Source organism: Varroa jacobsoni, unplaced genomic scaffold (assembly GCF_002532875.2).
Source record: "Varroa jacobsoni isolate VJ856 unplaced genomic scaffold, vjacob_1.0 scaffold_1420, whole genome shotgun sequence".
NCBI classification, from domain to species: Eukaryota; Metazoa; Arthropoda; class Arachnida; order Mesostigmata; family Varroidae; genus Varroa; species Varroa jacobsoni.
The window spans coordinates 77,846-101,772 of NW_019214322.1; the positions used below are offsets into that span (position 1 = coordinate 77,846).

General features: G+C 41.9%; 1 long non-coding RNA gene across 1 annotated transcript in view; it reads right to left on the reverse strand.

Moving 5' to 3' along the window:
• Positions 1-19,065: 19,065 nt before the first annotated feature.
• The window catches only part of LOC111269840 (uncharacterized), an 8,665-nt gene continuing 3,803 nt past the window's right edge, over positions 19,066-23,927 (reverse strand). Inside the window, exons 2-3 of the long non-coding RNA XR_002685961.2 lie at positions 20,185-20,710; positions 19,066-19,673 (exon numbers count right to left, since the gene is read on the reverse strand). This is a non-coding gene — a long non-coding RNA (uncharacterized LOC111269840). The remainder of the gene's footprint in view (positions 19,674-20,184; positions 20,711-23,927) is intronic.

Sequence of the window (23,927 nt, forward strand, 5' to 3'; positions counted from 1 at the left end):
CAGACCACACATATCTCTTAATCTCAACACGTAAACACATTATACACTTCGCCACCATGAAGACACGCGTTTGTCATGTATACCAAACGCCATTCAAATCTACCCCTTATTTCTCCTGATTCAAGTAAAAACGAATTCACACTATCTGGATCTAAGAACAAATTTATTGTACTCATTCCTCATTACAGCTATTCTGGTTGTCTTGTTACAGTTTTCTCGTTGGGGACCTGCTATAATTCTGTTTCAATAAACCCGATTGATCCTGCGAGTTACTTCATTACGTTGCGACGTTCCGTCATACCCCGGTTTTAGCTATTTGATTACACTGCGTTAGTCATTGTATTATTCTTCTTGGATTGTCCTGTTATCCTGGTTTGGATGTCTGTGTATACAAGCCTGTATACAGGTTGATTTCTTAGAACAAACAAAAATATCAACAAACGTGCAAAGACAGACGAGTTTATTTTCGAATTTGTTATAAGATTTAGTTTTCAGAATTTCTTACTCTGTTGTTATGTCGTACCGTCGGCTTATACCGAAAAATTTCATATAGCCTACATACTCATGATATCTGGCATAGATCTCTAATTAACCCTCTGAAATCAACAATTGACGTGTGCGCTTCATAAACGCGAAATCCCCCAAACATTTGAAATGTTTCGTACCGGGCATGTGTTAACGCAGTATCTATCTACAATAGGGAGCTTCGCCAAGAGCGCTATGTACCCCTGTGGACATCGAAGCCCACGATAAAGAGCTAGGTCGCCTTCCTTCATGGCTTTAAGAAGGATAGGCTAGCTTAAATACAGTTCCAAGCCACATTGCTAAGGCACCTCTCCTACTGATCACAGCGGAAGCTGTAGCTTCTGGTTTGGTCCATCCTGAGGCATCTTGGGCCGCCTGATCCCACCATCATCCAAATGATCATGGCCTTGTGCGGCAAGTACCGGAAGAGATTTTATGCCTCATTCCTATATCGCCTAGCCAAGAAACGGTGGCACACACATCGATGCCCTTACCATGTGGCTCACACGAAAACGTTCGACCGGTACCGAGAAGGGAGTCACCAGATTTCATTCCATCAGCTTTAAGGCAAGTCCTGTTTTCGATTTCCTTCCCCTATGCTTGCTTTGATGTAAATCGTATTTTTACGTAGCTTTCGTTGCCATTGCTGGATCATCATGGCGCACCGTCGTTCACAAATCCTGATTATGGAAAAGGCAGGCCCAGTAGCAAGACTAGTTTTTCGGATAAGTCCCATCGCTAGCGAAGTTTACTTGACAGCTATTTTGCTATTTCTGCAAAAATCTACGAGCACGACGCATGCTGCATTATCTTTGCAGCATCTTGATATTTATGGCTGTTTGTTTCAGTGGGTTTGGACGCTGAAACATTTTGAACTGTGTTTAGCGGACGTATCAAAATTAATATTGTTTGTAACCACTGTTCCTTTAATCCGATACAAGCGGTGTGGCGGTGGTTACCACAAAACGCGTGTATTCCATGTGATGATACTTGCTTTTTTTCTCTCTTTACACGTATCGGACATATAACATCTAATATGTTCATTATTCTTATATATATATACATATATATATATATATAAGAATTTTTTTTGCCACAAAGAAATTGTCGTACGGAAAGTATCGCTGACCTGTGAAAAAATTGTAATCTTAAGATGTTGACCCTCGATGCTCTGGGGTTCACTTGCTCGGAGCTTCTCCTTACTTTAAATAATAAGAGGAGTAATAATGAGAGTAATCGATTCGTTACTTTATTTGTGTATACATCACCGAGGCCTACCTTGGAAGAGGATAACGCGAATATGATTTTTTTTTTTGTTAGACCACGATTGCCAAACCACTTCACAGACAGCTACTTCCCTAATAAAATACTCTGGATAAATGATTTTTAAGCACATGTTTGCCACATCCGCCTACGTCAGTGTTCCTCATGACTTTATTCTTTAATTTTACATTACTCAGCTTTCTATGCCGCGGCCCAATGTTCACCTATTGATGTTCTTCAGGAGGTGAGCGAAGCGTGCTAGTAATCTGACGTTCTTTCCTAAGCTTATGACGATTTATTAATTTGGTCATCTGTAGACTGCTGAGAAAAGTTATATGAAGCACTTGACAAAAGATAGTAAAGTGGTCTTACATATTAAAGACCAATTGTACGGCGATCACTTTATGATAATTGTGTCGTATATTGACTAACGATACAAACATTCTATGGTATTATTGTATAAAGCATATTATATCGCGAATGTACGTTAAGTGTAGAACACGGCCATAGGGTAAGTAAGCATCAACTTATTCCTGCTAAGATGGAAGCTTCAGGGTACATCTCTATCCAACCACCACTTTAGATCGTTAGCGATCGAAGGCGGTCGATACGAAGAAAGAAAAGTACTAACGCGAGCCAAACAGAAAGCAGAGGAGGAGTAAACTTATCAAAGCACAAGTTCATCTTGTGCTGTTCGACCGTCCATGGACCGTCTGGCCCGTTTCCAGTTAGCCAGGTCCTTTGGGAATTGCCTTCGACCAAATTGTTCCCAATTCAGAATCGGTCCTACAGAAAACAGTATCTCCGACTCCACTAGCGCACCCTTCGCCGCCGTCGCCGATGCCGCTTCCAGTAATTCCGGCTGCAGCATCTTCCATACCTAACAGGAAGAGGTGCGAGAATATCTAATAAACTCGACGGCGCTGTGGGATACCAGGGCAATCGTGACCTGGTCGTCTTAGTGGCAACTTGCTAACGCAGACTAATAAGTGACTACGGAGACTTCGATTATCGGCAGCGAAGAACTCCGTCAGAATAGAGGGCATGATCGAAGAGGGCGGTAGATAGCCTTCTTTGAGCGGCGGCTACTAGCAGCAGTGACGCACCTGACCGACTAACTCGCTGAACCAGTTACTATTTCAGTTGTATGTAGTCGGAATGGCAATGCGGCCGGTAGGAGTGGCTTTGTAATGGATTTATCCGATGCTGCTATGCCAGTGTCTAGCGCCGATCAACAATACGGAAAAGAAAGTAGCCACTTACTATATACAGCAAGCAAAGGCAGGAAAAGGGGGCAAGCGGGCCTAATACGACATACTTATGCAGTTGAATGCCCTCGATGGACTATACGATTAGCTATAAACTACCATAGTTTATGACCAAAATGAAGAGCAGAAAAGTTATTAGACATGTGTATGCACAGGCGCACGCTTGGATACGCAAAGGCAAATGCAGATTTGATTGCCAAATCCTGTAAATACAGGATTTTGCACAGCGATCTATTTTTAAGGACATCGATCGTTTTTGTCGTTAATCTAGTGGTCACAATGGCACATACAAATAGGTATGTTATCCTTATAACCTCGTAACAATTAGCAGCTTTGACACTGACGTCAGTTTGTTCCATCTTCTTTACGTTTGTTTTGCCTTAGTCATGACTCGCTTTGAAGCGACCCCGAACCTTTATTGAATCGCTATTGATTGAGAAGCCACGGGAAATTGTCATCATTTGTATGTAGCATGATGTGTACTTCGTCTAATAAAGGACGAATCATGAAATTAATTTTTTCATCGAGCTCAGAGGAAGATGATGAGATCGTCATCGCAAATGATAAAATGATTGTCTACGAGACCCGTCACGCTACCCTATATGTTTTTTGCGCTTTAATTAATGATTCGGATCGAATCCCTCCAGTAGTGCCGGCCGTTTTGTACTCAATTGTAGCTGATCATCACAAATCTATTGTATAGTTTCACTATTTTCGCTTTATTCTGCACGCTGTGACGGTGGTCGCTAGCAGGATTAGAGTTCGTTTCAGACATCGGTTTGAAAGTTCTCAAATTTTAACTTGGAGCAGATAAACTTTGTTTTGTTAAATAGAGCATATCTACACCATATAATAATATTTTGTGTGGATACAAATTTCCTTTCATGTACTATTGTCGGCTACGTTTACAACGATAAGGGAAGACATCAAAAGGAATGGCTACAAGAGTATGCCGTCATAAAAAAATGTACTTACTAATTGATAGTAACTAGCAAATATAGACGACTGTACCTTTATAGAAGGTGCTTTTATGGATTTGATTTGAAAAATCCACAACATCGACGAAATGGTTGATGACCTGCTGCTTTTTCCGGCGTTACGAAATGAAAGCCGTGCGTTTTTTCTTAAGAAAACAGTTCACAAAAAAGTATATCTTCAGTAAAAAAGTGTATCTTCAATAAGCTTTGGTCGGACCTTGAAATATACAAACTTAGCTCAATATGTCTTTAGACAAGACTACGGAATATGGTCTTGTAAATCAAGAAATAATTTTAAATATATTTAAAAAGATCCAACAAATAATTATCCAAGCGTATGCATATACAGTGCGCTAATATAGAAATAAATTTCCTTATTCACTTAAACTGTGTAGTATTTACTAGCAATACGCAGCGATCAAAAATTAACCCCACTGGGCAGGAGCTCATTGTCAGAGGTTTATTGAGAGCGATGTTTTCATACATTAATAATATCTGCTAAAGCGATATGCACAACCCTGCGTCCCTTCATTTCATCAAGATCGTTGTCACCATCATCCACAGCTTTGCAAAAATTTGAACGTGTGTTGATATGGGACGCACTTTACGGATAAAGATTTTGGCTGTTCGATGTGTGCTCCCTTCGCAGTGATCGGTATTTGACTAAGATATTTTTTCCTCACTGGTTTGGTAGTCAGTAGAGAACTGGTCGGTCGTCTGCTCACTGGATGATATTAGCCCGCTGATTGGTAGCTGCTTTTGGAATTACGATTTAGCCGTTATTCCACTCATATACGCAACTTCATAGAGGCTTTGTACGCTATCCTGTTATCGACACTGCATATCCTGCTACAACTACAACAATGGCGCTGTGAGCAACCTGTTCTGTTGATAGAGGCAATGCTGAGATGGTTCCAAGACAACATATCCAACGAGTACCCATAGATCTATAAGAGGATGGGATATAGGAAATTGAAATGACTCTAGCTCATAGGAAAGTGGCGGGAACAAACGAACATCCGCTCCGAAGTGTGCAGAGGCTGGACTCGATGGTGGTTGGGACTGGCCAAGCTTTCCTATAGGCGAGTCTGTGACTCGACAGTGAAGACGAGTCGATGCCAGCGAGAGACAGGAACCGAGACGACCCTTCTTTGTTGCTTAACGAAGTGGCCAGCGAACTAGTTGATTAGGGAGCAGGTAGATGAATGAGCTGCACCCAGCTGTCGGTATCAATGGCGTTAGCAGCGGCAGGGGGTAGAGGCTACAGCATTGCTATACCACTGACCGAGGCGTCAGCATAGGTGAAGGAGCTGCAGCAGGGCAAAGTTGCTACTACAACGAAACAAGCCGGTGTGATGCCGCCGAACTAAGACGACGTAAGGCTAGTACCACAACCAGCAACGGCAGCTACGAAAGCCATAGTGGCAACAGACGCAAGTCCCTACATGTGTGGATGGACTACGGAGAACCAGCGGGGGGAAGGGGTGATACCTCGGAGCGTTGGTCAGTGCCTGTCACCTCACATAGCTAAAGCTAAATTCTGCTAAGGAAAGATTGCTGGAGCGGGAACGAGTCGACAACATCAAGGGTAACACCAGGAGTAAGAGGAAAAGGGTAAGTACTTTGCAAGTAATCATAGAGTGCACGTGCTATAGGCAGCAGCAGCGGTGATTATCTGGATATCAGCGCGGACTAACGACACTAACATTTCTTGGATCACTAAATGACCGTCATAACACTGTTACTACTAACAATGGCCATGCGTTCATGCAGGATTGCCTGGAAGCGTTTGAGCCGGATACAGCGATAATATGAACATTCCGCGTAGCAATTGGTAAGACACAATTATTGAGACAGAAGGTATTTACGGGCCATCTGTTATTTCTCCCTATGTATTTGATATCTGATATGAGCGTATTCCAAGTCGCTGCGGCCATTTGCTGTGGGCGTTTATAGCCATCAGTAATAATTCACGCATTTATACCATTATATCTGATCTATTACAAGTCTGCCTTATCCGGGGGTAAATCCTCACCCTGCGGCCGGTATCCTCTAAAACCCGGTGGATTTAATTGCTCAGACTCCTCGCGCCTCGTTGCTGGGACTCCAGTGCTACTAAAAGCCACTTACGGATTGCACAACTTTCAACAGTCGACTCTATATGAGGGGCCCTGCAACACGAAACAGTCGCCAGGCCTCCCACAGCTTCCAAGTACACTCCGTTGCCGTGCGGTACTCGTTGTGATCGCGGCTGTCCGCTCGGCCTAACGAAAGTGATTCTCACACTACATTAGAAGTGGGCTTCTAGAACCTTGGACAACGGTACAGGAAGGGTCGCACTTTTGAAGCTTTCAGTCCCAAGCTGGCACACATCGGAACTGCGTGCGTACTCATGTGCTTTAGTCCACGTCTCCCTGCCTAAAAAATAGCGTACCATCAGCGCACGTACAGTTTTATACTAAGTAGTCTTTATGACAGGTTGAAAATACAAAGGCCTCGGCTAGACTAACTATAATGCCTTTGGATTAGTTCTACCTAGTGGCCCTCCTTGAATATGAATTCATGGATCTTTCATCTTTCCTGCAACATCCGTATTGCTGACGTTTACCGACGACAGGTGGTTGATGCGTTGCCATCGATGCACTGACAGTGCTGTTTTTAATGGGGAACATAGGCATTTACGGAACTGCAGTATAACCCTCAAGCTTCAATACGAACCCACATAGGACCTGCTAGTCTGATTTAGTCGGCTTTTATAAGAGCAGCTCTTATGTGTGAAAGCTGTGCGTTGATATGCCCTCTTGCGGAACAGCAACGATGACCGGTGTTTCCCTTTTAGTGAATGCGCCTCGGGGAACGGATTATTAAAAATTACCGAGGGGAGGTGTTTTCTTCGTTCTTCTTCAAATACTTCCCAAGAACGCTCAGCTCACGCGCAATTTATTTAGCCGAAACCGCTGAATAAACTCACCTTCTAAACCTTTTACTGGAATGACAAAGAATCAGTCTCTTCCGAAGGAAAGCGTTTGTAGAACTTTGCTTAACGCTTTCCCACGTCTCCCTTGCACCGATCTTGAAATAAAAGTCCAGCCCAGTGCTTGCTAATGCCTGCCCTTCTGCCTAACGACCTCACCTGGCAACCATTTCTATCTTTTTGGCAACACTGTCAACTACCTCACTGTTGCCACTAAAATGAAGCTGCCTTAGCTAGCTTTGTCGTTGCTCGACGGGAACGAGTGCGTTACTTACATAGAAGCAGCCTCGTGTCTATTCGTAGATTTATATATTGATTTGATTTATTCATATATGTATACTGTGATGCTTAATCTATACCAATATGCATATTTTCTCGTGTTCTCCGCAGCCGGCATGCGAACTTTACTTATGTGTATTGCCAAATTCGACTGTTACGCTTGACTGCGTGCAACTCATTTATGGAACTAAAAGATTAAGCCCTTTCGACTTGTGCTTACTTCATATATCTTTTTTCCATACGACAAAGGTTACTATAGATCTGAGAAAGCCCCGTCGACGGTTTGCGTTCAGCCTGTATTTACCCTATACTTGCATCCGCCACGAACTATACTAATGTATCAACATATTCACGATATAATAATAATAATGCATAGAAAAGCGTCATTTGCTAACATTTAGTAACATAGTACGTACATGCAGGCCATAGTCTTTCGTATAGGATCATTGATACTCAAAATAGATAAAACGACTAAGCAATAATATTCTAATCCGGTTCATTACGAAAACAAGTGGCATCACGGACCGGAATAGAGTGTATGAACAGTACCATCGAATGTTTGGTTACACTATGACAGGCAGCCGTCGTGGTACGATTGCGGGTGGCTACGACAGCTGAACGGTTGCGGCCGTCGTTCGAAGCGGCTGTAGAGCACTCAAAGGCGAAGAGGCCAAAGCGAAATTGCTCTAGCTCCTTGTTAGGAGTAAGCGGCTGTGTCCTTATCAGAATGGCTGTCTTGTCTTCCCAAAGAGGTTGGTAAAGAAAACTGAGAAATCTTTTTCAGAAGTGTTGGCGTTACTTATTTTACGTCATTAACATATCTTTGTTGTCTGCCTTTTCCAGCCGTACCTCGTTTATCATTATGCGATAATCTTGACAAGTCAGAGAACCTATAAGGAAAAACTGATCAGGAAAAGTAAGCGAAAACCGACTCGGACCAGACGTATGATATGTACCGTCAAGTAACGGTGGAACAGAACGATTTTTCCGGAGCACGAAATTTCAGTGAGCCCTTAACCTTAACGTACCATGTATTTAAGCGTATTAATGTAACCGAATCTAATGTCATCACGATATCTAAAACGAATCATGCACGGCCAAAACGAAAATTATAAACCAATTATAATGCTATCATTGCTGAAAAAGGCGGATAATCGTATGTAAAGTCAGCTCACACAAATATCCGTGTATAAGTTGAACTTTCAAGTTATTACCTGACTACTGGCTATAAGCAATGCTTAACTTTGTGGTGTTATTCCGTGTAGATTCTTAAACAACGTGTAATATTTATCTTCTTTTTCGCAGGGTCTTCGTAATGATTTCTTCACTCGGCCTTCAAGATTGTGCAGTCGAGTTGCATTATGGTGTTGTTCTCTCTTGCTCTCCTAGACAGAGTATAACTGGCCTTCTTTTTCTACACAAATCGCGCAGTTATGCTCGGCTTCTGTATCGTACTTATACTTACATACATAGAGATAGGAGTTAAAAATGGTTCATTACTCATTGGAAATTCTTAAATCCTCTGTTCAAGAGACCGTACTGTCACCCTTAGCTCGGCAAGGAGATCGCTTGCTATTCCTGAAAAGCTTCTCCTGCTCTGATGAAAAAAGGTGACGACAAGGTGGTCAAACGTGTTAAAACTTTCGTGTAGGTCATACGAGCGTAGGCAAACGACGCGGGCTGCGTGCAATGAATCTAAAAACAAAAAAGGTTCGAGGTCAAGGAGCACAGCGAACCTCGCAGTAGACACGAACTAAACGATTTGTACGAGCGCGTCTCTAGGGTTAAATAGGCAGTCTGAAATGGTGCCAGCGATGAAGTCTCGTAGTAAGTGGTCGACAATGCGAACTCGTATGCCAATGAAAAGGTCACCCTCACGGGAGCGATTACGATGAACGAAAAATTTGCGCTTACGTTAGGGAGACAAGAGACGTGGCAGTAATTGTGAGTTCTACAAATGGGTCGCGGAGGCTCTTTGTACTAGCGATAGTAAAAGCACAACCAGCTCACGTTTGGCCCGAAAAACGTCGCGTAAGAAAGCATGACATTAAAGGGAGTATGAATTACGAAAAAAGATCAACCCCAATTTGCAATATAAAAAAAAACTAGCAAGCTTTTGTGTTGAAATGAGCCTTCAAAGATGTTTTTACAGTTGTTATCAATAACAGGCAACATTCGTAGTAGGCTAAGGTTCGGTTCATTCATGATGTCGAGTTCGAACGGTCTTAGACTGAAAATCACTCTATATAAAAACTGGGTTCAGCGTAAAAGGCATATGGCGTAGTATCTTGTACTAAAGAAACGTTGATTGCAAGAATGAAAAACACTAAGCTTGCAACAGTTTTGCTCAACCATATGGATTCAAATTTTGGCCAAATTGGCATTACTGAACCTCATTATCCTGTTTTTAGGTAATCAGATCATTTCTAAACATTTCTTGTACCTTTTCGTCAACCGTAAACACATTCACACTGTACTTTGTCCTAAGGCTGTTATTTTTGTAAGAGACCGGACACGGAATTGCGTTATATAACATAGACATTTGTTGGGTTTTAGGCGCCATTTAAAACTTCATTACAAGTCAAACAATGAATTGTGATACTGATTTAGCTAGCTTGGTATTCAATTATTATCTAACATGATCTTGTAGCCATTATCACAGCCCTTGCCCGAACAATAATCGCCTGTTGTGGCCTTACACAGGACAACGACATGATTTTTAATAACCTAGTACGCTTATTCTCGTAAAACCAAAAGGAGTATTTGAAAAAAAGAAAAAAACACGGGCTTATTCCGGCAGCGGCGGTTATCAAATTTCCGTTAGTTAAAACAGAGATCCCCTAGCAAGACACCGACTAAACGACGTTTTTGAGGTGCATAAAGCCTGATGATGATTATTTCAAACCGCATCTCGCATCCAAAACAGCGGCTCGTTTTGCACGCGGCAAAGCGTTCGCCTCATCTAATGAAAAGGTAGGCTATTTACAAGTGCAAGGAGTGTATAGATGCACCATGTCCTATTGGAGTGCTTACTCTTTAGGTCGACCTATAAGAGAGAATAGGTTTCTGCCGTTTATAAGCGAAGCAGACAGCTGCCTTGGTCCGCAATAGGGATTAAGACAGAGCACAATACAGGCTACAAGAGAGGTTTAGGTAGCGATGGAAATGGAAACGGGACCACACTGGAGAGTTGTGCTTTTATCTAGCTGCTAAAAAGGAAGGGACGATACCTATAAGTAAGGATACTCGGTTAGTACCAGTTCAGCAAATGATGAAGGTCCGAGCGGTTGGATGTTAAAAGTCGCAAATGTATCACCCCCTGAAAGGCGCGAAATGCGGAGAAGATTAAATGAAAAAGCGGGAGATAACTGACGCAAGATAACGGAATGATAGCTGTATAGTAAAGTTACTCAATCATTAGACAAATTTGAATAAATAAAAGCGAGGTTTTTGAAAAATGCAAGCGATCGAATTAAAATCTGTGTTAATTTGCGAAGCATACGGCAAATAAGAAACAACGTTTTTAATTGGAAACGTTCTCCATTTCTGCTTCATAACAAAAATCTTGGAAGTGTTTTTTTTATCTTTTTTTGATTTTCATGTCAACGTTGTACATATATATATATATATATATATATAGGACACGAAATACTAGGCTTTTTTAGTTTTTATCAATTAAGGGAAGCATTTTCTAGAGCTGGTGATGGCCAATAGGGAAAGAAACCACTTTGCTTCGTGCATAGCCCTAAATCGAATTTAATACAAAGAGACTGAATTTGATTCTATGTAGTGCACCCTTTTGAATTCAATCACTTTCACACATTGTGTTACTAACGGGTCATCATCATCATCACACTAAATTATATACACGGACATGGTCTCCAAATTCGTCGCCCAATTATCTTTCTTATATAGCATTGCTTATAAAGCTCAGATTATTATCCCTCATGTGTTTGACCTGTGCTCGTAAATATATTGCAGGCAACCGTCGAGACGAGCTCAGAGGAGGCCCCTACCTGCCCACTAGGCCGCCGCCTCAGCAATAGCCCACCATCTATTTTACGCATACGTTATCTCCTGAACCCATTGGGTTGGCTGGTTGATGAGGCTGTGGAGCAAGCCGGGGGCCAGGCAGTCTTGTCGCCAGCTCTGCCGCCGTCTGCTGGGACAATTACCCTTATAGCAGTGTCACAGCGCCGGGGCCTCTGGCACAGAGATATTCTTTACCAGTACCCTCCTTGCAAGCGTGGTACTGTTGTCCGTGTACTCACGTTTGTCACACCGATATCTGACCTGAACCCCCTAGTGTTTCATTGTTTCCATAGAAGAGAAGACGTTGAGGGACAAAACCTGTGCGTATCGCAACTTCATGTCGAATAGAGAACCGAAAGCCAGATAGTTGGCTGGAGCCAGCCGGTCCCGATGCAGTGTTCTTCTCGGCGTTCCCCTCAGCGTCGTCCCCCAAAGAAGAGCACTATAATAAGCTCTTCCGCATCCCCTGGAAACGATCATGTTATAGCTTGTCATTTCAAAAGGTGTTAGAAGACCCAGTAGTCATGGAGAGAGAGAGCTTAGTGAGGTTAGGTTTAATTAAGACGATCCTTTGAGGGAACAACAGAACCTCAGGAAAAAGGCAGACTTATCCTCTAGATTTTCAAAATTTCTCTAATTGATCGCAGTTGGGAAAATTAGCGATGTCCGCTGTGTACCTGCTTATTAAGGATGGAAAGTGAGCGTCAGCAAATCCGTTTGCGTAATCATAATCACCAGTAAATAGCCGCTGAAGAACGAAAAGTTTTTCACGACCAATGCTGACCGAGGGTTTCAGTGGTGCAATTCTGCGACGTTATGATCCGCTGTTACAGTGTAGATAATGGCGTTTTTAATTTATTAGCGTACGTTAGAAGATGGGCTATCTTTGTAGTCCGGACCTTAGTACAGGTCACACGATACTGCCTTGGATTAAATGGTACGCATTAACTGTTCTATCATGTATGCTATAAATTATTCCAATATTGTATTTGATAGATTGGCTGATCGTTCCGCCACTGTAGTGAAATTATATGTGGTGAGCGTAACGCATGGTTCCCTATATCAGTGTTTGTAATGCAATATTTTCTTTAAACTGAAACACGGAACTAAGGGAAACGGGAAAACGGCGCGAAGGTCAGGGATCTTGTGTGAGCTGAATAGAATCTCTTTGATGGTTCGGAACGGTGTTGCATTGAGTCGATAATTTTGCCTCACACAGCTGCGTAGTAGCAATAGCAAGAATGTAAAAGCACGCGGAGCCCTTGGCGTAAATGTGTGTGATGGACAGAGGCTTGTAAACAGTCTGATATGCAATATTCGAAGTACATTTACCTATCGAGCCGATACAACTAGGACCGTGACTATACATGGCTTTCGTATAGGTCAACGGAGAAACTTTGAATCATATGCATATAGACAGAGATAACTGAATTTGACGAATGATGAATTCATGAAGGTATGCTTCGTGAATCCTTAACGAAGTGCTTACGTACGAGACAATATATAGGAGGGTACAGTATTAAAAGATCCGAAGGGTAATTTTCAATTGACCGTGACAGAGAGCTAAGAAAGTGGAATTTATGATCCAATTATGCATGATATGGAATGAACTGAGCCATACGACTTTTTTTCTAATTTTTATTTTTAATTAGCTACACATCCTGCTATTTAATGTATGGCCACCACTTTTGACCTCCATCTTTCCCTTACGCTCCGAAATTTCCCTTTGCTTTTACTACTATTTTAAAAAGTCCCTTAGGTAAAATAGGTTGCTTTTTTACTTGCTTTAATCACTGAAAACTGTACCTTTTTTTATAACTTATGTATATATATCATAACTTTTATATAACTTATTCCGCGTATCGTCGGACAAACATGGCGGTCATGTTTGCCATGTGGCCGCTTGTCTTTCTGCAGACCTGGCAGAGCAGCTTCAGCTGTCCACAGTGAGGAAGTTACAGTATCTATTGCCCATAACCAAATAACTATTGGTAACCCTACAATTATTTTATTTCTTAAAACAGGTAAAACATACGCTGAGGAAAATTTACCACCTTTTCTAGCTCAAATTACGTATACTATTATGGAGCATTTAGCATGGATTCCAAGCTCAGGTACAATTAAGTAAAGTATATATGTATTTTCGATCTTGTGAGACCCAAAAAGTTACTACGAATGTAACTTTATTCTTGTTGTATCAGTGGACACATTGTCTTAGCTATTACGAAGGGCTTCCGTAACTGGACAATTATTGGGAGATCAATAAGGGACATTGTTCGCACACTGTAGTTGTCTCTTGATCTCATGCATATTTCAGTATTTTTTTTTTCTTCATTAAGAAATCATTGAGGCGCCTTTACTAATGTTAAAATAGGGTAATCACTATCAGCCAATAGGATTCGCATGTCCATCCTTTGAGGCCCAATAGTACATCGGCCTAATCTAAACCACCCGGATGAAGACGACAAAACGGGAGTATTCAACGAATTGGATTCGTTATGTGCAGCGATAATTACTAGGCGAATCTCTCAAATTATTAGAGAATCGCGTGTGTTAAATCGATTTGGTACTGCTACTGATGTCGTCACTATTGCCGTTTTTACGGATGACATCTTGTAATTTTGTCCTACGTAATTACTTCGTCTGCAAATTTTTGTCGGCCTGTTAAAGCTGTCATTTAGAGATTTGCAAGAAAAGGGTGGAGATGTTCTTTTTTTAGACAAAGATCTAGGGAAACAAAAGAAAGAAGAAATAGCAATTGGGCGTCACCGGCAGGAGTCAGCTTTCTATGAATTTTACATTAGTTTTGGTCATTAAAAGAGCTAAATGTAAAGCTCGTGCTTTATTGGCTTCATATAAATTATCGCGCTCCACTGAAGTAGATTTGTTTGTGCTTCACGCATAGCGAGATTTATATTAAATTGTAAACGAAGTTTCTTCGGATGGATATCCAAATAACGCTGTAAATGGAAGAAGTCAAAACTCAAAGGGAATTAAATATTATATGCTAAGGGAATTTTGTGCTGCTTTACGATCAGCTCAATTTTTATGCCCGATGCTCCAGAAATAATCACATTCTCAACTTCAATATTATACGCTATTATGGGTGAGTTCGTTGAACTACCCAAAAGGGGTTTATAGGATAGAAGAATATAGGCGAGCTAATGTACTCCATTTAACTTACTTTTTTTTGGTGAAATCGTCTGAAATTTTGATGTCTCGATTACATATAGTCATTATAAATTTGGTGTATTATTCAAAAACATCTATTATTGTTCATTTAACCTTACCTCTGTCAAGGGGGCAGAACGGCGTTTGTAGCTGAGGAGGCGAAGCATGTTAGCCCCAGCTTGAGCGGTCATACAATTGTCTGAATTATGCCTAGCTTTGGGCCATCGTTGCAACAAGCTATGTGGGACGTGTCACCCATAACGAAATATCAATGTTTTGTCAACTCTATAAAATATATCTAATAGTTGAATCTATCAGAGGCGTTCATGGTGGAAGTTGAAGTTAAACTTGACCCTCTCATAGGAGCAAGTGCAAATGAGTAATTGTCTGGTATGTGCAAGTGAAATAAGCTGCAACTCGAAAACCAAACTCAAGTCTAAGTTGATCTCTCTCCGCCTCGCTATCTATTCATCCATGGGGCGTGCGTCTACGTAAAGCTGGTATCTACAAGTGTGCCAGTGTCACCTTAAGGGTAATTTCTTCCATTAGAGATGGCATGAAAGCGTTTCCTACCGCCGGAGCTCACGGATAACGCGCCGGCGGTTCACCGAACGCGTAAATGCTTGATGACCGATAATAACGGCAAAGTAGTTGTGCCGTTTTAGGGTTACAATTACGTATCTCACGTTCCATTGAGATTGAAAGTACGTTGTATTGAGTGAAGAACGTCCTGCACTTAGCTACTCTACGACATATAATAATTTTCCGAAAATGAGCACACCCGTAGCACATAGCGGCAATAAATCGTCTTATCAGAAACAGACAGCAACAATTTGGTTCAAATCTAAATTTCGGCATAAAAATAATCATCCCGTAGGTACTATACTATCAATGCCATAGCGTACAATTGCATTTGGTTTTCTTCATTATATCATCAATTGAAGATCTACACTGGATTTAGGAACATTGTATAAAGTGATTTTTTTTTAGCTTTAGTTGACACATTGTATGCAAGTAAAAATAACGGGCCCCTTTGCCTCTAACAATGATTTTACTCCTGCCTTTTTATAGATTTATCCTGCTCCTAGCGAGGCTTTTCGTCCTATTTGACCTTTGACCATTGGCATAGTAATCATCTAGTTACATGTAGATTACCGTACCAGGGTAAATTATTTCACAGTGTAAATATTTCTATTATGTTGTCCGTAGTGGATAGCGGACCCCTTCACGTATGAGACATATGTACTTCGCCGTGCTTTTTGCGTCTGAACTCGCCTTTTTCTCCCGCTCCTTTATATGGCATTACCATTAGATAGCTGCGTATATTGAATATGCTGCATTCTATTTTATTGTTGGACGATTCTCGGGTGACTACAGTGTCCCAGAACTTTCGGTTCTAAAATCCCCTTAGACTCGACTATTCCTAAAGCCGTGGGATAGGCTCGGGCGGTCTTGTAGCCATGCAACCGGCGCATATCTGAGCTGCCATTGTTCTCATGGTTTAATTGGTTACGTTGATGCGATCTCCCGTTGTCTTTATCTACGCCTTATACAGTGCGTCCTATAGCTCCAGTTGCATTGTTCGTGAGTTAGACACGCGCCCTATGTCGCACAACAATAAGCCTTCTTTTCCGATTATCGTGGTACGGGGTAAGATCACAGCTCCGAGCAAAATCAGTGAGATTTGCGGACGCTCACGGGCAGCTAGGGCAGCGGCAACGATCCCATTTTGGCAGCGATTTTTAATAGATGATACACGAATGTAATTATCCACGTGATAAATGGGCAAAGCGAAATCCGTGCCTGTCGGACTTGTTACGTGATTCATTTGTAAAGCCGCCCATAGCCGTAGTCGACGGAAGCTGTTATAGCTGTTGTTGGTCCGGGCGTTCATTGGCGAAGTCAGGGGAATCTCGGTCAGGATCCGGATCAGCAGGCAAGGCAAAGCGCAAACGACTAGTTTCATAGTAGAGATCATTTATCACAACGGAAGATACTGAAGCAGAGACAGCGGAAGAAAGCAAGATAGAAAATCTTCTGTCAGGCGGAAAACGGCTTTAGGCCGAATGGCTGCTCGTTAGGACGATTCACCGCTATTTTCGTCTTGCTCAGTAATAATTTTCAGCCGACTTTCCTCAAAATGTTGAAAATACCCTGCGCAAGACATGATTCTAGTGCATTAAGTGGATAACGAGAACTGATGGCTGTTCTTACCCTTACGCTGCGCGAAGAATCGCGAATCTGCAGAGATCTACATGACTGCAAGACTTTATCGGGACGTCATACAGCGTAGCATCTGAAAGGTTTTGTGCAAAAGCACGTAGGTCCACTTTCTTGAAAAATCCAATTTTTTATATGAGTAGTAAATAATAAAGCTAGATAGTAGTATTCGTGTCAGGACAACTAGTGCACCTTGACTGTATGTTAAAAATAAACCCACGTAAAATCGTTAGGTATTGTTTTAGACGGCCAGCGACTCCGTGCACGACACGGACTTTGTATCTAGACTCTGATTCGAACCTAGACCACTGCGTATCCTAACGTTTAGTAGTTTTTTTTTTACTGCGTCATCACAAGGATGATAGAAACGGTATGTTAAGAGCAAGCGTAGCACGCTCTACCTCTGTAGTACTGGAGTTTTTATGTTGTGATTCCGTTTGATTGCTGAAAGCATCAGAATGATTTAGAAAATATATACAACTAAATAATCTGAGCCACATTTTTCCTAATATTTAGTTCCCTTTCGGCCGACCTTTGGGGAGCATATACTGGGAATCTTTCCATAACAATGAAATTTTCCTACAGACCAAAAAATAACTTTAACGTTTTCTACATGGAAAGCCTCCAAGTATAGGTTTTACAAAATGCCAAGTCTCAAGCGGTCACTAGGCACAACCGCCATCAGCGCCTTCAGCGCGAAAATTCAGAAGCAAACTAAACGGGGTTTTCCGCGTTCAGAAGCTTTATTTTGTTGCAGCCATAATTACTTCTGATACGTGTATATGGCCTTCAAGCTCGACACTATATGTCACTGGTAGTGTTCTAGCAGCAATACAATGAGATCAATCAGCATGACTCTGCAGTATTTTTAGATGAAGCTCAACTAACGAAGCAGCAGCAGTGGGTTGTCGCAGTTTTACCGCTACCTAAAGAGGCAGGTATTTCGTGTGTGCTTTTTTCAAGAGGCTTAACTTTATTTCTTATAATACCAGTTTCGACAAAATTTCAGATTGTGTTACGAAAGCGATCCTGAAGCTAGCCTGCTATAAACCTGTACCTAATATGCGTGAATGTAATCCAGGATGCGTTGATTTTCTGCTATGGCCCATAAAGCTTTAGTGGTACGGTTATGTGCGACGTTTTTTTTTACAACTACATTGTGTTATATGTACGCGCTTGTAAAATAACTCCCAAAATAATGTCTGTCCCTGTGGCGAGGCAGGAGCTATTTATGTGTTGCAGAAACGACGACCCAATAATTAAACAGACTCGATCCTAAACCGTAATCGAAGTTAGTTTATTCCGTCTATTATGGTTCCTGCTTCATTCCATCAGAATCATCGAGAAATACCCGTACGGCGATAAAACCTGACAGCGATTCCACAGAGACATCACGCTTGCTAGAATGCTACCGCTAGGAACTTAAGATCCGTTAGGGTTATTTGCATATTTCAACGTTCTACAGTATATCCACTATATTCTTTCATTTTTTTCACTTAGACCTCAATGTCTCTCCCGTTTATTTGGGAATATTAATACCAAAAGCCCTGCATAGCTTTACATATGACCATCTGATCCTGCTGTTCCTAAGGGAATCTGCAGATTTTTCCGAAGAAACTTTTACGCCGAAAAGCGTCAAAGCGGGATTGAACGACCGGAGTTCAATTTCACAGCTATGCAGCCATATTGCTGAAATTACCTCAGCTGACGCGTGGATGAGTGAACATATATGAACTTCAATGTGGACCCGCATTTTTCGGCCAGATTCAATGCTATCTATCTACCTATCTATCTATCTATCTATCTTCGGTGCTGGTCGAAACTTACAGGTTTCAAATACCTTTTAACTTCGAATGCAGGTGTGCATCAAACACGGCTCGTATGAGGTGGTAAGGTAGCAGAGCTAGTTCGGCAAACAACAATGTCAAAATGCCTGCAATAATAATAATCTCTAATAATAATAACCTATAGTTATAACGCCAATAAAACTAATCGTACGATAAATCCACAAAAAATAATAAAATGTTTTTAATGTTTATGGAAAGAAACTAAACGCTTTGTCAAAATGGCAATACAGTCGTGGAGTCTGCTTGACATAAGCTGACTAGCTTCAGCGGTATAAATGGGCTTATCATTTACTACCCTGATATTCCTAGCCTATTAATTGTGTCATCTAACAGGGTATGGTTAATTTGGAATGAACAGAAATTTCAAAATTTGGTCCTTGGTCCTGTAGAACGATCTTATCAAGTTGAAGATACTCTGAACGACACACGGGTAGAACACGGGAGTAGTGAGATAAACTTCTGTTTGAAACCGAGAAGCCACGCAACAGACTAGATTTGTTCTTCTTTATTTGAATAAACATTATTTAAAATTAATGTATTGTTTTATAACACCGATTAGTGCATTCTGGTTTAGCAGTTGTATAGCCTTGCTATTTACTATCGAATATTTTCATCTGATATTTAACAAGTTGAAGCTAAATGACCCCATAATCATAGAAATCTGAATTGTACCCTAAATCGCGCTGAACACTTAAGCACCTACTCAAATACGGCCGAATATTGAGTCATTTCATTCCATGGAAGACCTATGGGGCTAGAGATAGTGGTTGCGGTATCTTCAGGCAAAATAGAGACCTCATCGACTTTGTCATCAAACGATTACCACTTCCGTAGCTCGTTTTCGATGGCCTCGCAGTTTCGGTAGCGCGCGTCTCTACGCATCAAAACTTGTGTAGCTAACTCAACGATGCTGGATCTTTCGCTCAATTCGGACAGAACACGCAATTCAGCTCTACGACACAACATGTTGCAGCGGGCTGAGGGGTTTGATGCAACCCGCCACATAGACACAGCGCACCCAATGTGATTACCGAAACGAAAGCTGATCGTCTCGCATCGATAAAGGACGCAGATAAACTCGAGAGCCTGTTTCCGTCCTGCCGCGGCCTAAACGCAACTGAAAAAGAGATCCGAGAACACAATCAGGAAGAGAGGCACCACGGGTTAGGGTTTCTGTATGCACCTGTAATTCACTCTTCTACATTCCTTAAATAGGTTAAGAGAGTCAAATAGGCAGCGCTAGCAATGAAAGCTCAAACAAGCCTGCGCACACATCCGTAGAGCCAAACAGTCAATAATATATTATATTGGACATAGGAGAACTTTACTATCATGCACGAGGCGTTATGCCGCAATTATATAGCATCGCGACCTTTTAGACCCTTCATTTACCTACTATTATAATGTATGAGCATATGACAGGCGCCGATATTCGCAACTGAGTTTGCAATCCTTGGCACGTCTGCATGGCACCTACATTGAGCCTAATGTAAAAGACGCATTGTGACTGGGATAGCATTAGTCTAGCGAAAGCAACCACATTTAGTTCAACCCCAGAAGCGACAGTAATAACAATAAGCGACAGTAAAAAGCGATAACCTCGATACGTTGAAATTCAGGATCCGTACCCTGTGCAGGTGTTCAGGCGATACCATCCACGACGAAATATGGCAGAGAAGGAGTAACGGGTCGCTATCGAGCAGCCAGACGGCGCGGGGACCAACCAACGAATGACAACAGAAGGCGCTCGCTCCTGAAGAGCTTGCAGATGTACGTCCATCAAGTTGCCGGTACAGACGGACAGGACTTTCGTCGCAGTTGGGGGTTCGCGGCTCCGTTCTCCGTCTTCTCGAACATCTTCTCTACACATTATGCTTCTTCGTGCATGCCATAGGCGGTCTATATTTGGCAGTGGTTTTCTTCCGCCCGCCTGACGCCTTTACAACCCCATTACTCGCGGCACAGAGTCCCGCCACCACTGCAGACAGTCGTTCGTCGCCACATGAATCCCCAGTTACGCCTCCTTTTCTTCTCTCTCTATCTCTGCATTTAGTGTAGAATTGCCGCGCATCTGTCTTGACATAGATGCACACGTCTATTGGCCGCTTATGCCTGCCGTGGTTGGCCCGGTAGTCTGGTGGCCTGGTGTTGTTGCTAACGAATGGAAGATGTGAAACACACATACACAGCCACATTTATACGTATATACACTTAGTCGGTTGGAAGATACGCTAAGATGTGCTAGAGGCGAGAATAAGAAAATAGATCGTACGCTCAGAGAGTGCGGCCCACGGACCTGTCATAAACCCATTCACCACATAACCGACCCTTCCTTTGCACTGGGTTCCTTCAGAGATCGGGGCTGCTTCCGTGGTCACCACGCATAACATGTGTGTGCAAAGCCCTAAATAGGGTACCGTATCTCACAGGAATTTTCTCTCGTGAGTACAAAGGGACTTGTTGTATCCAAGGAGAACTCGACGTGTTCCGTTTAGGATACTAGGGGAAACAAATTGTTTTGACATCGTCAAATGTAGGGATTAACATAAAAACTATACAACTTAAACTCTGCAGTATTGTTCATCTTAAAATGCGTTTATATAGTCTATATGTAAATCTTTTAGAAAAGTCTGTTTGAGTATTATTGTTGTATATAGAACACCATTAATTGATTCCCGGTAGAGACTTTCGGACAAAACGTAGCGGCCTTTGTATACACATACTAGCTAGAAGCTGTACTGCTTCTCTAATCCAACCATATTTGCTTGAAACGGGCGACTTGGCGTTTGAACGAAATGTTGAAAATGCATTTTGATTTATGACAATTTGCCGTGGAACCTCCTACATCTTCGTTTCGAAGACCTATCTATCTCCTTGTTATACCCCTTTAAACGCAGCTATTTTTACATAGTCATATAACTGTCCACATTCGTAGCTGAGTGAGACCCGGTGGAACTCGTGAGTGTTTAAAAACGTTGTTGCTATGTCCCTGTTAAACCTCAGACTGTCAAACACAGGCAAGCAGAATCCATCCAGGCGTCTGGAGATGAGCAAACTCATGCCTTTAAAGCTGTCAAAACCATTCGATGCATGCTTGTGGTCAGTGGAAAAAGAGATGTTCGCGGTGGCTGAAGGCGTTAAATCAGCTATATTATAGATGGGAATTCCGTGCGAAGGCTAAAGGTCGGTTAGTGTTTTCTTGGAGCATCCTTGTTTTTAACGTCAATAGAGTAAAACAGCACGTGTGCTACGATTACGTTGGGGTATACGAGTGCAAATGTTGACGGTTACAAAATATTGATCATTTACAATGGTGAGCGTAGGTCTTATACTGAAGATCCTTGAGAGCATAGCGATGCCTATACGCTAGCGTGTTGGGCGTTTCAAACACTTTGTATAAAAGTAGCATAGATGCTATCTAACGTGTATAGAACTGCCTGGTTAGATGGTTGCAAGCTGGCACAAATACGAAATTTATTAGTTAAGTATCACTGCATAACGATCTTCTTGGACATGGTCGTTCTAACCAAGAAAAAAAAAGAAACAAAAAGAACGAAAATTCAAACCTGCGATACAGACTGTTGCTGTGCAGTAATAGGCGACTGCATGTAGGAAAACCGTTTATTATTGGTCGTATCTTATATGTAACCATAGGAAACACATAGCGAATAATGAATATGGCCGCACGCGATCAGCTGAATGGTGCTTTTTTCTGCAAGTGACTGTTAACGACGCCACTTAAGCTGCACCTCATCCAGACATCGAATACCATCAATGAGACTATCGGAATGTCAAATCCAGCCATTGATTTCTACAAATGGCTTTTCCACATGGATTGACATCAACTACGCGATTTGCTCTTTGATGGCCAACTCTGCCACGTACCGTCTGACCTCTCGGGGCATAAAGAACCCACGTTAGCAGTGACCCGATCAACGATCTATTTCCTCGCTACAGCCCTCGCAATGGAATCGGACTTGGAGCCGTTGGATCGAAATTCCGTTAGGACATCATAGATCAGCCGTAATGTATAATGATCGTCAGTGCTCTTAAAGTCATTCAACCTACCGGATACAGTCGAACTAGCTATTACAATAATATTGTTCTTTATATAACGTTATGTAGCATACAGTACACTACGGGGCTGAACGCAGGGGTGTCGAAGCCGCATTTGGGCCTGAAAAACATTAAGCGGACGACCTTAGTACAAAAAAGGCTTGTAACCAACAGTACTAATTAATAAAAAAAACACTGCGTTCGATAACTTGAATTTGAAACAAACAGCACTTCGAGATCGTGAAGACTAAGCTATATGTTCTTACGATCGTTTGCTAAACTCTTACAAAAATTAATTCGGCGTTGGGTAACATCAACTTGGATTAAACACTGATTCTTCAGAATTTTCCTAAAGCATTCTGGGATAATCCCGAGTAGAATAGTTTGAATCGGTTTTTCTCGTTTCTTTCACCACAGATAAGGTGCAGGGTACATAAATGGTAAAGCTCGGATTCGCAACTATTTTTTGTTCCGTGAGAGCTTTAAAGGGCAGGTAGCTAGAAGGAGCAGGCTTCCAGCCTAGCTGACTTCGGTAAAGAAAATGCGCATTTAGCGCGCCATTTTTCTAGCTTATGTATAGATTTATAGTGTATTATTTAGTATAAATATGGCTAAATAAGAAATTACTTTACGTAATACCTTTCGTAAAACTTACAACATAATGAATTAAACAAATAGAATAAACGATATATTTATACATCCGATTAAATAGTGGCCACCACTAGATTATTTAATAGAAAAATGTAACAAGAAACTTTACCGGAGGACAAAAGAGCTTTAGTCCCGTAGCTAGATGTCGAGGCGAATCAATACCTTTACCGTATTCAATATGAAAGTCCGTAGCATACGTTTTCCCTTTAGCGGAGCTACGGAGATCTTCTTAATACCCTACTCCTGTAACATAGTTGTTTTCAACACCTGCGTTATCTTGATTTCCCTAGCCAAGTTTCGTGTCGACCTCTCTCTTACGAACAACGTTGCAGGCAACGGTCATATGTACATCAATTTTTGTCCATTTCGAGTAGTGCTGTCCATTTCCCCTGTGCATCGAGCCTAGCCCCAATGCCGGTTCTAGCTGATTTCTCTGCAAGGAAATCATCTCGACGGCAGCCTGCGAAGCCCAGAAGTCATTCTGCAAGCGAAGTCTCTTGAGTGTTCCTTGAGTCACATGTCATTTTGATTTGACCGCCACTGGCGGTCCTTCTTTCTGCTGTAAAGGACAGGCTTAGGGCTGCCATGCATACCGCTAGCTAGTATTCGCATTTATGTTGGGTTGAGCGAAAGATCCCAGCAGACATAAGGCAACCACATTCAC